Source organism: Coregonus clupeaformis, chromosome 36 (genome assembly GCF_020615455.1).
Source record: "Coregonus clupeaformis isolate EN_2021a chromosome 36, ASM2061545v1, whole genome shotgun sequence".
Taxonomy (NCBI): Eukaryota; Metazoa; Chordata; class Actinopteri; order Salmoniformes; family Salmonidae; genus Coregonus; species Coregonus clupeaformis.
In genome coordinates, this window is record NC_059227.1 from 6,848,540 (window position 1) to 6,865,300 (window position 16,761).

Consider the following 16,761-nt stretch of genomic DNA (forward strand, 5'->3'; position numbering starts at 1 on the left):
CTGAGAGATTTAAGAAAGCTCAGTAAATTATTGTATATTTTTTACCCATATTTAACCAATTTTTTTGCCACTAAAGTACTTCCATACTTCCATTCCTTATTTTAACTGGTACCGGGTTACCTTCAGAAAAGTCACGTGAAGCTTGTGGGGGTTGAAATGTACGTGTTCGTGAGAGTCTCAGCTTTCGATGGTGGGATCATATTAGTTTGTAGCCCAAACCGTTCGGACGTTACAGACATTTTTCTGAGAAGAAACATTTTCGGGATGTCTCCTGGCCTGACAAACACAGCTGTAGCTCAATCACCTTCCACCGCAGATGCGGAAGGCCAACATCGGTGGATGTGGTGGATTGAGACGCAGAACAAAACAGACACCTCCAGTTTAAACCGAAGTCATTGTATTATTATGCTAATTAGATTCCCACGGGGACATCGACTATCTGTGACTTCACAACACTACACACAACTTTATTATTATTATTATTATTATTATTATTATTATTATTATTATTATATTTTTTATTTGAAACCATTTTTATATACTTGCATTCTTTAGAATAGATTCAATGATGGAAAAGTTGATTCAGTTCAAGAATGAGATAAATCATAGATTGTGTACGGTGTAATCTGCCAGATGTCAAAGTCCTCAAAAGGCCTGCAAGACTGTACAAAATGTGTCCGCATCACTCAAAATGAATTCCTGTGCCCTGATCAGCCCGTCTTAACACGCACGGCTGACTCCCCTTGGCAGAGTGACATCCTATAAATCAGCTAAGTATTTACATACGTGTATATCTTCCTCTGTATTCAGTAACCGCCGCTGAGCAAGCAGCCGTGATGAGTGTATACTCTCACACACACAAGCGCGCACACACTCACACACTCACAAACACACATGCACACACACACACACACACTCACAAACACACACGCACACACACTCACACACTCACAAACACACATGCACACACACAAACACACAAACACACACTCACAAACACACATGCACACACACACACACACACACTCACAAACACACACGCACACACACTCACACACTCACAAACACACATGCACACACACAAACACACACTCACAAACACACATGCACACACACACACACACACTCACAAACACACACGCACACACACTCACACACTCACAAACACACATGCACACACACACAAACACGCACACACGCACACACACTCACAAACACACACGCACACACACACGCACACACACACACACACACACACAGACACACACACAGACACACACACACACAAACCGCTTACACACGTGTGTGTGTGTGTGTGTGTGTGTGTGTGTGTGTGTGTGTGTGTGTGTGTGTGTGTGTGTGTGTGTGTGTGTGTGTGTGTGTGTGTGTGTGTGTGTGTGCTTGTTTCTCTGTAACGCAATAATTAAGCAGCCAGGTCACCCGTGATACAAGTCAGTATTTGACATCCATCCATGTCTGACGACGTCGGGAGATGACGCAGAAACCAGTCACTAGGAGCAACAGTGAGCGCTGTTACCTTCAAGTAGGTTTCGGTTTTGCTATGGCGTTGTGGATGGGGATGGTGGATGGGTGTAAGCATCTGATTCCAAAGGTTGCAAGTTCAAATCCAGTGATAGAAAGTTGTTTTTGAGATTCTTGTTTTAAGCCTATCCCAAATTTTAACCCTTACCTTAACTGTTCGAAGTTGATGCCTAAACTGACATTTGCAGTATGGACAAAATTTGAAATTTGACGTTTGTGAAACATGAATGAACGTCTAATTCTAACATGAGACTGTGAGAGCTAGTTGTAGTTAATGCTTGACTCTCAGAGAGACACACACACACCAGACACACTCGCGCACACACACACACATACACACACACACACACACACACACACACACTCACACACACAGACACACACAGACACACACATTTACACTGAGTATACAAAACATTAAGAAAATCTGCTCTTTCCATGACATAGACTGACCAGGTGAATCCAGGTGAAAGCTATGATCCCTTTTTGATGTCACTTGTTAAATCCACTTCAATCAGTGTAGATGAAGGGGAGGAGACAGGTTAAAGAAGGATTTTTCAGCCTTGAGACAATTGAGACATGGATTGTGTATGTGTGCCTTTCAGAGGATGAATGTGCAAGACAAAAGATTTAAGTGCCTTTGAACCACAGGAGGTTGGTGGCACCTTAATTGGGGAGGACGGGCTCATGCTAATGGCTGGAGTGGAATCAGTGGAATGGGGTCAAATACATTAAACACATGGTTTCCATTTGCTCCGTTCCAGCCATTTGCTCCGTTCCAGCCATTATTATGAGCCGTCCTCACCTCAGCAGCCTCCATTGCTTTGAACGGGGTATGTTAGTAGGTGCCAGGTGCACTGGTTTGTGTCAAGAACTGCAACGCTGCTGGGTTTTTCACACTCCACAGTTTCCAGTGTGTATCAAGAATGGTCCACCACCCAAAGGACATCCAGCCAACTTGACACAACTGTGGGAAGCATTGGAGTCAACATGGGCCTGCATCCCTGTGGAACGCTTTCGACACCTTGTAGAGTCCATGCCCCGACGAATTGAGGCTGTTCTGAGGGCAAAAGGGGGGGTATGCAACTCAGTATTAGGAAGGTGTTCCTAATGTTTTGTATACTCTGTGTACATATTTACCTTCAAGATAAATGTACAACCGAACTAAGTGATGTGGGTATTTTCGCTCTCTCCCTCTCGGGTGATCAAACCCAAGCTAATATAAGGAAATCTTTTTAAATCTCTGTATCCTAAAATGATCGTTTCATGGTCAAGTTGTCGTGATGATTTATGGGTTGGTCTTTGTTGTCCAACTGCCAACTCAGTTCGAAGGTACTACTTGTATCTTGTTGATTAAAAATCTGCCCATTTCCATGGTAACCAGACGAAGGGTATGTCCCAAATGGTACCCCTTTCCCCTATATACTGCACTACTTTTGATCTGTTGTTATGTAACTCACTAACTCTCTAAGTAATATGTTATTAGCTAATTCACTAACTCTCTAAATAATATATTGTTATCTAACTCACTAACTCTCTAAATAATCTATTGTCATCAAACTCATTAACTCTCTAAATAATATATTGTTTTCTAACTCACTAACTCTCTAAATAATATATTGTCATCTAGTTCACTAACTCCCTAAATAATATATTGTCATCTAACTCACTAACTCTCTAAATAATATATTGTTATCAAACTCACTAACTCTCTAAATAATATATTGTTATCTAACTCACTAACTCTCTAAATAATATATTGTTATCAAACTCACTAACTCTCTAAATAATATATTGTTATCTAACTCACTAACTCTCTAAATAATCTATTGTCATCTAACTCACTAACTTTCTAAATAATCAATTGTCATCTAACTCACTAACTCTCTAAATAATATATTGTCATCTAATTCACTAACTCCCTAAATAATATATTGTCATCTAACTCACTAACTCTCTAAATAATATATTGCCATCTAACTCATAAACTCTCTAAATAATATATTATTATCTAACTCACTAACTCTCTAAATAATATATTGTTATCTAACTCACTAACTCTCTAAATAATATATTGCCATCTAACTCACTAACTCTCTAAATAATCGAATGTCATCTAACTCATAAACTCTCTAAATAATATATTATTATCTAACTCACTAACTCTCTAAATAATATATTGTTATCTAACTCACTAACTCTCTAAATAATATATTGTCATCTAACTCACTAACTCTCTAAATAATATATTGCCATCTAACTCTCTAAATAATCGAATGTCATCTAACTCATAAACTCTCTAAATAATATATTATTATCTAACTCACTAACTCTCTAAATAATATATTGTTATCTAACTCACCCTCTAAATAATCTATTGCTATCTAACTCACTGACTCACTAACTCTCTAAATAATGTATTTTTAGGTAAAATAATACACTATATATACACAAAAGTATGTGGACACCCCTTCAAATTAGCGAATTCTGCTATTTCAGGCACACCCGTTGCTGACAGGTGTAGAAAATCGAGCACACAGCCATTCAATCTCCATAGACAAACACTGGCGGTAGAATGGCCTTACTGAAGAGCTCAGTGACTTTCGACGTGGCACCGTCATAGGATGCCACCTTTCCAACAAGTCAGTTTGTCAAAGTTCTGCCCTGCTAGATCTGCCCCGGTCAACTGTAAGTGCTGTTATTGTGAAGTGGAAAGGTCTAGGAGCAAGAATGGCTCAGCCGCGAAGTGGTAGGCCACACAAGCTCACAGAACGGGACCGCCGAGTGTTGAAGTGCGTAGCGCATAAAAATAATCTGTCCTCGGTTGAAACACTCACTACCGAGTTCCAAACTGCTTCTGGAAGCAACTTCAGCACAATAACTGTTTGTCGCGAGCTTCATGAAATTGGTTTCCAAAGCTGAGCAGCCACAAACAAGCCTAAGATCACCATGTGCAATGCCAAGCGTCGGCTGGAGTGGTGTAACACCCTTCACCATCTGGCAGTCCGACGGACGAATCTGGGTTAGGCGGATGCCAGGACAACGCTACCTGTCACAATGCATAGTGCCAACTGTAATGTTTGGTGGAGTAGGAATAAGGATCTGGGGCTGTTTTACATAGGTCGGGCTAGGCCCCTTAATTTCAGTGAAGGGAAATCTTAAGGCTACAGCATACAATGAAATTCTAGATGATTCTGTGATTCCAACTTTGTGCCAACAGTTTGGGGAAGGCCCTTTCCTGTTTCAGCATGACAATGCCCCCATGCACAAAGCGAGGTCCATACAGAAATGGTTTGTTGAGATCAGTGTGGAAGAACTTGACTGGCCTGCACAGAGCCCTGACCTCAACCCTATCGAACACCTTTGGGATGAATTGGAACGCCGACTGCGAACCAGGCCTAATCGCCTAACATCAGTGCCCAACCTCAATAATCCTCTTGTGGCTGAATGGAAGCAAGTCCCCGCAGCAATGTTCCAACAATCAGTGGAAAGCCTTCCCAGAAGAGTGGAGGCTGTTATAGCAGCAAAGGGGGAACCAACTCTATATTAATGCCCATGATTTTGGAATGAGATGTTCAGCAGGTGTCCACATACTTTTAGTTATGTACAGTGCCTTGCAAAAGTATTCATCCCCCTTGGCGTTTTTCCTATTTTGTTGCATTGCAACCTGCAATTTAAATTGATTTTTATTTGGATTTCATGTAATGGACATACACAAAATAGTCCAAATTGGTGAAGTGAAATTTTAAAAATAACTTGTTTCAAAGATTTCTAAAACATAAATAACGGAAAAGTGGTGCGTGGATATGTATTCACCCCCTTTGCTATGAAGCCCCTAAATAAGATCTGGTGCAACCAATTACCTTTATTAGTTCAATAAAGTCCACCTGTGTGCAATCTAAGTGTCACATGATCTGTCACATGATCTCAGTATATATACAGTGAGGGAAAAAAGTATTTGATCCCCTGCTGACTTTGTACGTTTGCCCACTGACAAAGAAATGATCAGTCTATAATTTTAATGGTAGGTTTATTTGAACAGTGAGGGACAGAATAACAACAAAAAAATCCAGATAAACGCATGTCAAAAATGTTATGAATTGATTTGCATTTTAATTAGGGAAATAAGTATTTGATCCCCTCTCAATCAGAAAGATTTCTGGCTCCCAGGTGTCTTTTATACAGGTAACGAGCTGAGATTAGGAGCACACTCTTAAAGGGAGTGCTCCTAATCTCAATTTGTTACCTGTATAAAAGACACCTGTCCACAGAAGCAATCAATCAATCAGATTCCAAACTCTCCACCATGGCCAAGACCAAAGAGCTCTCCAAGGATGTCAGGGACAAGATTGTAGACCTACACAAGGCTGGAATGGGCTACAAGACCATCGCCAAACAGCTTGGTGAGAAGGTGACAACAGTTGGTGCGATTATTCGCAAATGGAAGAAACACAAAATAACTGTCAATCTCCCTCGGCCTGGGGCTCCATGCAAGATCTCACCTCGTGGAGTTGCAATGATCATGAGAACGGTGAGGAATCAGCTCAGAACTACACGGGAGGATCTTGTCAATGATCTCAAGGCAGTTGGGACCATAATCACCAAGAAAACAATTGGTTGAGACTGGAATGGATTTCACCTTCCAGCAGGTCAATGACCATAAGCATACTGCTAAAGCAACACTTGAGTGGTTTAAGGGGAAACATTTAAATGTCTTGGAATGTTCTAGTCAAAGCCCAGACCTCAATCCAATTGAGAATCTGTGGTATGACTTAAAGATTGCTGTTCACCAGCGGAACCCATCCAACTTGAAGGAGCTGGAGCAGTTTTGCCTTGAAGAATGGCCAAAAATCCCAGTGGCTAAATGAGCCAAGCTTATAGAAACATACCCCAAGAGACTTGCAGCTGTAATTGCTGCAAAAGGTGTCTGTACAAAGTATTGACTTTGGGGGGGTGAATAGGTATGCACGCTCAAGTTTTCTGTTTTCTTGTCTTATTTCTTATTTGTCTCACAATTTTATTTTTATTTTGCATCTTCAAAGTGGTAGGCATGTTGTGTAAATCAAATGATACAACCCAATCAATTTTAATTCCAGGTTGTAAGGCAACAAAATAGGAATAATGCCAAGGGGGGTGAATACTTTCGCAAGCCACTGTAGTGTATATTTAAGCAATAAGGCCAGAGGGGGTGTGGTATATGGCCAATATACCACAGCTAAGGACTGTTCTTAGGCACGACGCAACGCTGTGGTATATTGGCCATATACCACAAACCCCTGAGGTGCCTTATTGCTATTATAAACAGGTTACCAACGTAATTAGAGCAGTACAAATAACTGTTTTGTCATACCCGTTGTTTACGAGCTGATATACCACAGCTGTCAGCCAATCAGTATTCAGGGCTCGAACCATCAAGTTTATAATATTTTCTAACTCACTAACTCTCTAAATAATATTTTCTGTATGACGACTCTATCAAGTGTAGGGTTTGAAATCCCCCTTAGTTTTCCTGAAATCCTGGTTGGAAGATTCCCAGAATCAGGAGGAAAACCTGGGAATTTTTGAAAAGTTCCCGGAATTTTGTTACCCTAATCAAGTGACTGTTTGCGTTGAGACAAGACTGTATGGCATGACATTATAGCCTGGTCTGTATATGCAAAGTGACTATCATGTGACTGTTTAGATTGTGTTGACTGTATGGCATAACAACAGTAGTCAGAGAAGTTGGGTAAAGCCCATACTGTAGGCCTAACAATGTGGGACAGGATATACTGTAGTGCCTAGAGGAAAGATACTATATGCACCTTGTATACGGCTCACTCTTGGATTGCGTCCTACCTGACAGGTCGCTCGTACCAGGTGGCGTGGTGAGAATCTGGCTCCGCACCACATGCTCTCACCACTGATGTCCCCCAGGGCTCAGTTCTAGGACCTCTCCTATTCTCTCTATACACCAAGTCACTTGGCTCTGTCATATCCTCACATGGTCTCTCCTATCATTGCTACGCAGACGACACACAATTAATCTTCTCCTTTCCCCCTTCTGATAACCAGGTGGCGAATCGCATCTCTGCATGTCTGGCAGACATATCAGACAGAGAGACAAGCAACAAGGCTGAGTTTACAGAGACAGAGAGACAAGCAACAAGGCTGAGTTTACAGAGACAGAGACACAGGCAACAAGGCTGAGTTTACAGAGACAGAGAGACAGGCAACAAGGCTGAGTTTACAGAGACAGAGAGACAGGCAACAATGCAGAGTTTGGGGGGACAGAGAGACAGGCAACAAGGCAGAGTTTACAGAGACAGAGAGACAAGCAACAAGGCTGAGTTTACAGAGACAGAGAGACAAGCAACAAGGCTGAGTTTACAGAGACAGAGAGACAGGCAACACGGCAGAGTTTACAGTGACAGAGAGACAGGCAACAAGGCTGAGTTTACAGAGACAGAGAGACAAGCAACAAGGCTGAGTTTACAGAGACAGAGACAGAGAGACAAGGCTGATTTTACAGAGACAGAGAGACAGGCAACGAGGCTGAGTTTACAGAGACAGAGATACAGGCAACAATGTGGAGTTTACAGAGACAGCGACAGAGAGACAAGGCTGATTTTACAGAGACAGAGAGACAGGCAACAAGGCTGAGTTTACAGAGACAGAGAGACAGGCAACAAGGTGGAGTTTACAGAGACAGATAAACAAGCAACAAGGCTGAGTTTACAGAGACAGAGAGACAGGCAACAAGGTGGAGTTTACAGAGACAGAGAATCAAGCAACAAGGCTGAGTTTATAGAGACAGAGAGACAGGCAACAATGCTGATTTTACAGAGACAGAGAGACAGGCAACAAGGCGGACTTACAGAGACAGAGAGACAAGCAACAAGGCTGAGTTTACAGAGAAAGAGAGACAGGCAACAAGGCTGAGTTTACAGAGACAGAGAGACAGGCAACAAGGCTGAGTTTACAGAGACAGAGACACAGGCAACAAGGTGGAGTTTACAGAGACAGAGAGACAGGCAACAAGGCTGAGTTTACAGAGACAGAGAGACAGGCAACAATGCAGAGTTTTGGGGGACAGAGAGACAGGCAACAAGGCATAGTTTACAGAGACAGAGAGACAGGCAACAAGGCTGAGTTTACAGAGACAGAGAAACAAGCAACAAGGATGAGTTTACAGAGACAGAGAGACAGGCAACAAGGCTGATTTTACAGAGACAGAGAGACAGGCAACAAGGCGGACTTACAGAGACAGAGAGACAAGCAACAAGGCTGAGTTTACAGAGACAGAGAGACAAGCAACAAGGCTGAGTTTACAGAGACAGAGAGACAGGCAACAAGGCTGAGTTTACAGAGACAGAGACACAGGCAACAAGGTGGAGTTTACAGAGACAGAGAGACAGGCAACAAGGCTGAGTTTACAGAGACAGAGAGACAGGCAACAATGCAGAGTTTGGGGGGACAGAGAGACAGGCAACAAGGCAGAGTTTACAGAGACAGAGAGACAAGCAACAAGGCTGAGATTACAGAGACAGAGAGACAAGCAACAAGGCTGAGTTTACAGAGACAGAGAGACAGGCAACACGGCAGAGTTTACAGTGACAGAGAAACAGGCAACAAGGCTGAGTTTACAGAGACAGAGAGACAAGCAACAAGGCTGAGTTTACAGAGACAGAGACAGAGAGGCTGATTTTACAGAGACAGAGAGACAGGCAACAAGGCTGAGTTTACAGAGACAGAGATACAGGCAACAATGTGGAGTTTGGGGGGACAGAGAGACAGGCAACAAGGCAGAGTTTACAGAGACAGAGAGACAGGCAACAAGGCAGAGTTTACAGAGACAGAGAGACAAGGCTGAGTTACAGTTTTTCTCCATTGGTTTGGCTCATTTCTTGAAACAGAAATTACATTCTCAAAACTCTAAGATCATTTGGCAAAACAGTCTTACAGTTCAGCACAACACTATAGCTCACTTGCAAAAGCTCATATCTCTCCTAAAACTGTTCACTCATGCTTCAAAACTAAATTCCTTTCCCATATAAGGAGTCAGTGCCACGAAAATGGCAAAGATCCTTCTCAATTGCTTTGGCTCATTTCTTGAAACAGACCGGACGTTCTCAACACTCTTGGTGCTTTAGCCAAAATAACGTGGATGGTTCGGCACAACACCATGGTTCACCTGCAAAGCTCATACCTCTCCCCAAAACAGTTCACGCATGTGTCAAAACTAAATTTCCTTCTCATTTAAACAGTCAGTGCCCCCAAAATGCTTCGTCCCTTTGGCATTGTGTAAGCACTGCAAGTCAAAATGTTTAGATGTTTTGTCACTATGGCAGAGGACCATTGAAATATCCCTCATGTCCACCTTCAGTCTTAGCCCAGTCCTTCATTGACAATGGTTACTGTACTGTTTTTTGTCTAGCTAACAGAATACAATTGTGTATAAAACTGAAAAAAATAAATAGGATTTTAGGGTAAGAGTAGCCTCCAAGGTTTGACATCACACATTGCACTCATACTGCCAAGGAAATTGTAACCATTATCATTCACACACATAAAGTAACTTCCATACATCAGAGTAAAAAGAAAATGTATACAGCATAATATACTGTAATATAAACACACAAACAAAAACAATGAAAATTATATGCAGCCTACAGTGCTGTAAATAAAGCTGGAGTTTCACAACTAACAGTTCTTCACTGGTCGCTGTCCTCACCCTCCTGGCCATCCACACGCTGCTGTCTGTCTGGCCACAGATTCTCGTCCACATCACAGCGTATATTCTCCTTGCGATGCAACGAGGGAAGAAACGGGCGTGCATGTCGCAACCATCCCCCTACACTGATCTGCTGTAATATCCTCACACGCAGCGTCCATTGCATGGAGCAGGGACCTCTGATCTTGAGCCCGATGCTCATACACTCTCCACCTCCAAGCGGAGAAATACTCCTCAATAGGATTGAGGAAAGGAGAGTAAGGTTTCACCTGACTGTCAATTGCTGTAATAAATGTATCAAATGTTCCAAGGGATTCATATATGGTATTCATGGTATTATGTTCTTGACTAATTTTGACAATTGAACAGACTATTGTGCATGTGATGACTTATACAATGAAATGACGCTGACACGTTTTGGAGCGAACAACCATTAGACTGAGAATCAACAATCAGTTTAGATCAACAAGATCTATTCACTTGGAAATTGTGCTAAATGTAGGCTACCTGTACTTAATCATTTGCAAAGATGTACTGAGACATTGAGACATGTACTTAGACATTTGCAATTTGATGAAATGAATGAGAAATTAAATTCTGTTGTGAACAATTGCCAAGTGGTTTGGAGGTTTGTCCATGTAGTTTTGAGAATGTAATTTCTGTTTCAAGAAATGAGCCAAACCAATGGAGAAAAACTGTAACAGAGACAGAGAGACAGGCAACAAGGCAGAGTTTACAGTGACAGAGAGACAAGTACAAAGGCTGAGTTTACAGAGACAGAGAGACAGGCAACAATGCTGAGTGTACAGAAACAAAGAGACATGCAACAAGGCGGAGTTTACAGAAACAGAGAGACAGGCAACAATGCTGAGTTTACAGAGACAGACTTAGAGACAGGCAACAAGGCAGAGTTTACAGAGACAGAGACAAGGGTGAGTTTACAGAGACAGAGACAGAGAGACAAGGCTGAGTTTAGAGAGACAGAGACAGAGAGACAAGGCTGAGTTTACAGAGACAGAGAGACAGGGCTGAGTTTACAGAGACAGAGACATAGGCAGAGAGACAAGGCTGAGTTTACAGAGACAGAGACATAGGCAGAGAGAAACGACTGAGTTTACAGAGACAGAGACATACAGTAGACAGAGAGACAGGCAACAAGGCTGAGGTTACAGAGACAGAGAGACAGGCAACAAGACTGAGTTTAGATGGGTGAGTGAGATATTGATTGACACTAGCTATGTGAGCCATTGTTTCAATCCCCCATAACAGAAGGTCATTCACCACTTCACTTGGCCAATCACTGCTAGGTAAAACAAAGACACAGTGATTCGTGAAACACAAACATATTTTAACCTAGCCGGCACACATTCAACACATTCAACCATACAGAGACACATAGACGTCAGAAAGTTAGAGACATACAATAGCAGCCCTGACTCTGGATTACATTATATTGTCCGGTAATATTCTTAAAGAAGGCCAAGGTTGTTCTCTTTACACTCTTAAAAAGGAGATAGGCTTCAGACCTGTGGTAAACTCTTCATTAGATTATTCTACTTCAGTCTTAATGCACTGCCAGTCATTCGCAAGCTAGGAATCACAATAAGTCACATGTTCAATAGGCCTTCGCCGCCGACTCAGAGAGAGATGAAAAATATATATGGATATACTCCAGCCTACGCAGCAAGCAGCAGAAAAATCTCTTAAAGATAATAGACATTTTTCAGAATAATTGCTCTCTGAAGGACAAACACGCCTTGTGAATAGGAGATCCTTCAGGTGCAATCACTGGCATGAACACTGCAGAAAGCCTTGCTTCTCTGCGGCAGCCATTGTTGTGGAAGGTCATGTGTTGACACTCAGGAGGTCTGTCTGTGGCTGTGTCCCAAATGGCACCTTATTTCCTATATAGTGCACTACTTTACACCAGAGAATGGTACCCTAATCCCTATATAGTGCACTACTTTTGATCAGGGTCCATAGGGACTAAACTTGTGAAGTTACAATAGAATGGAATAGATGCCGTAGTGATTAGCCAGCCAAACGTCTAAGAAAGAGCAAAGGCCTGTGTGGATTTATACGAATGATAGCCTACGCAGCAATTACAGCTAGCTGGTGCCATGCCATCCGAGTTATTCGTCATTCAATTACATAAAATAAAATAAAGTAGTGTGGTATGCTAGGTAGGTAAAAAGAGATGTATAGGTGGGCAGATATAGATGTTTAAAGCAGTGTGATATGCTAGATGGGCAGATAGAGATGTTTAAAGCAGTGTGGTAGGCTAGGTGGGGAGATAGAGATGTTTAAAGCAGTGTGATATGCTAGATGGGCAGATAGAGATGTTTAAAGCAGTGTGGTAGGCTGGGTGGGTAGTTAGAGATGTATGAAGCAGGGTGGTAGGCTATGTGGGTAGATGGAGATGTATAAAATAGTGTGATTGGCTCGGTGGGTAGATAAAGATGTATAAAATAGTGTGATTGGCTAGGTGGGTAGATAAAGATGTATAAAGTAATGTGGTAGGCTAGGTGGGTAGATAGAGATATATGGTATTCTAGGTGGGTAGATAGAGATGTGTGGTATGCTAGGTGGGTAGATAGAGATTTATGGTATGCTAGGTGGGTAGATAGAGATATATGGTATTCTAGGTGGGTAGATAGAGATGTGTGGTATGCTAGGTGGGTAGATAGCGATGCATGGTATGCTAGGTGGGTAGACAGAAATGTTTGGTATGCTAGGTGGGTAGATAGAGATGCAAGGTATGCTAGGTGGGTAGATAGAGATGTATGGTATGCTAGGTGGGTAGATAGAGATGTATGGTATGCTAGGTGGGTAGATAGAAATGTTTGGTATGCTAGGTGGGTAGATAGAGATGCAAGGTATGCTAGGTGGGTAGATAGAGATGCATGGTATGCTAGTTGGGTAGATAAAGATGTATGGTATGCTAGGTGGGTAGATAGAGATGCATGGTATGCTAGTTGGGTAGATAGAGATGTATGGTATGCTATGTAGGTAGATAGAGATGTATGGTATGCTAGGTGGGTAGATAGAGATGTATGGTATGCTAGGTGGGTAGATAGAGATGCATGGTATGCTAGGTGGGTAGATAGAGATGCATGGTATGCTAGTTGGGTATATAGAGATGTATGGTATGCTAAGTGGGTAGATAGAGATGTATGGTATGCTAGGTGGGTAGATAGAAATGTTTGGTATGCTAGGTGGGTAGATAGAGATGCAAGGTATGCTAGGTGGGTAGATAGTGATGCATGGTATGCTAGGTGGGTAGATAAAGATGTATGGTATGCTAGGTGGGTAGATATAGATGTATGGTATGCTAGGTGGGTAGATAGAGATGCATGGTATGCTAGTTGGGTATTTAGAGATGTATTGTATGCTAAGTGGGTAGATAGAGATGTATGGTATGCTAGGTGGGTAGATAGAGCTGTATGGTATGCTAGGTGGGTAGATAGAGATGCATGGTATGCTTGTTGGGTATATAGAGATATATGGTATGCTAAGTGGGTAGATAGAGATGTATGGTATGCTAGGTGGGTAGATATAAATGTTTGGTATGCTAGGTGGGTAGATAGAGATGCAAGGTATGCTAGGTGGGTAGATAGAGATGTATCGTATGCTAGGTGGGTAGATAGAGATGTATGGTATGCTAGGTGGGTAGATAGAGATGTATGGTATGCTAGGTGGGTAGATAGAGGTGTATGGTATGCTAGGTGGGTAGATAGAGATTTATGGTATGCTAGGTGGGTAGATAGAGATGTATGGTATGCTAGGTGGGTAGATAGAGGTGTATGGTATGCTAGGTGGGTAGATAGAGGTGTATGGTATGCTAGGTGGGTAGATAGAGGTGTATGGTCAAGGCCTTGCTGCTTCAGGGAGGAAGGGGGGAAGAGGGGAGAAAAAAAGAAAAGGACAGGTTTTTGTCAGTCCTTTATCCTTTATCTTCCCTTTTTAGTGCACTACTTTTGTCAAGGGCTCATCGGGCCAAAAGTAGTGCACTGTATAGGGGATAGGGTGCGATTTGGGACACAGTCCCTGGAGTGGCCATAGGGGGAGCGGGGGAGGGGGGGAGGGGGGATAAATAGATTATAAAAAGCTATTGACATTTCCCTGAAGCAAGAGAGGGAGAGGAGGGGGTTGTTGTGTATGGTCCCACCCCTCATGTTTTATTTATCTGTAATCACAACTGATTGTGAGATAAATTAATCAATAACAACACTGAAGGGATTTGTTGGTTAACACGTTACTTCCCCCTCCCTACCTCCCTTACCCTCTCCCTCCCTCTCTCCCTCACCCTCTCCATCCGCTTCTACCCCTACTTTCCTACAACCCTCCCCCTTCTCCTCACCCCTCCTTCATTTCCTACAACCCTACACCCCTTCTCCTCACCCCCTCCTTCATTTCCTACCACCATCCACCCCTTCTCCTCACCACCTCCTTCATTTCCTACCACCATCCACCCCATTCTCCTCACCCCCTCCTTAATTTCCTACCACCATCCACCCCTTCTCCTCACCCACTCCTTAATTTCCTACCACCATCCACCCCTTCTCCTCACCCACTCCTTAATTTCCTACCACCATCCACCCCTTCTCCTCACCCACTCCTTCATTTCCTACCACCATCCACCCCTTCTCCTCACCCACTCCTTCATTTCCTACCACCATCCACCCATTCTCCTCACCAGGCCTGTTGTTGTTTGTATTCTCCCACACGGAGGACTCGAGGTGAGGGGGTGTTTTTACGTCCCTGGGAGGAGCTCCATATGGCCGGGATCAAAGGTGTTGCTGGGTGCACGGTTCTGCTTGGTTGGCAGCCACCGACATTAATTAGAAAACAAGATCAGAGGCGGTATGAAAATCCAATTAAGGTCCTATGAACAGATTGCCAAGTGATGTTCACTAATGCATTGCTGAGCACCATGCAAATTTTAGTGGCAGCACATTTGGCTTTATGTGTGTGTGTCGGTGTGTGTGTGTGTGCAGCTGGGAGAGGGAGTGTGTTTGTCACCGACAGGGATACCTCTGGCAGTTTGTGACATTGCCTGATGTTTTCTAATATGTGGCAAATTACTTATCTTATAAAAATCTACCGACAATCAGTAAGCTTAAAGTTTTGAATAAGACGCTATAGTATCGTTCTACAATCTGAAGCATAATTGCCCATGTAGAATAAATGGATCACTCGGTCATAATGAAGCTCAGTTAAATGTCCCATGTATGAGGGATGAACCAACCTGAAATCAATTAGGTCAGATGCCTTGCAAGATAATTATCCAAGAGCACACATCTGGGATTTAATTTAATCAGCCGTAAAACAAAAATCAAGTCCATTGATCACAATAGCACATGAGATAGGTGGGAGACAAAAAAAAATATAAACGTGTCTTAGAGTCAGTCAGTTAGAATCAGAAAGCATGGAACGGATAAGGTACCAATTGAAAACCAATAACATGAATATTTCCTATTTGGCACGAGGTCCACTTTACTAGAACAGACAAGACATCTGATGGGGAGCATGAAAAGTGTCTGCAGCTGGTGTCCTGTGGCCTGAGACCGCTGTGTTGGCTCTGACAGAGCTGTTCACGTGTTGAGAGGAACACCATTACGCTGCATAAAGGAGAAGCTGATTAGGAAGTCCGGGAATGAGGCTCAAGTGCCGGAAATTGCCACAATGTAGAGACAACTATGCAATCTTGGGCATGATCTCTGCTCTGTAAGGGGCTTTAGTCAAATCTCAGCGCCTGGATTTAGTAGATAACGAGAATGGTTGTTGATGCTAAAAACAATGGAATCTGACAGACTACTACGCCTTTTCAAATTGTGTCCAGAAGTAAAACGCGAATCTATTCACAAAGAAAAATCCATTGATGTTGTACAGACTGAATGTTGAAGCTACCGTGAAGGACTAAACCACAGTTAGATAAATGGATAAACCAACCAACCCAGACAAGATACATTTAGATCAAGTAGTTTATTAGATGTGGTGGAACACCACCAGACAGCAGGATCCAGGTTAGTGCAGATAACTGACGACCTGAGGAAGAGGAGGAAAGGGTTTTAATGAACCTGTATCAACACAGAGAAATCAAATGCAGAAACTTTACCAGGTCAGCGTCGTCTTACTGGTCACTGCTGGTCCTGTCAGAAAATAGTGGTTGGTATTGGATGGGAGCAGGATGGTACCTCACGAAATTGGCTGATCTCCATTGGTCGTTCCTGTGCTCATGGTCAGAATTGAAATGGGTGATGGTGCAGGAATTTCCTTACTCAACCCTACACCCTGACATCTAATTTCTTTCAGATCCACACAAGGGCAAAAGGGTTAGGGACAATGGTTGGTGTGGAATTGGGCCTCAATTAACTTTGGCTGTCCGTCGTTGTCTAATCAGGCTCTGATTGGTCCTAAACTGTCCTTTACAACATATAAATACAGTCTCTCCTCCTCACTACACCTTTCCCCACTGTTCAATGGGTATCATGGCTGCTAATCTG

At 42.7% G+C, this 16,761-nt stretch overlaps 1 pseudogene; it reads right to left on the bottom strand.

Moving 5' to 3' along the window:
• Positions 1-881: 881 nt before the first annotated feature.
• On the bottom strand, positions 882-16,476 carry LOC123482690 (annotated as a pseudogene).
• Between the last annotated feature and the right edge of the window lie 285 nt (positions 16,477-16,761).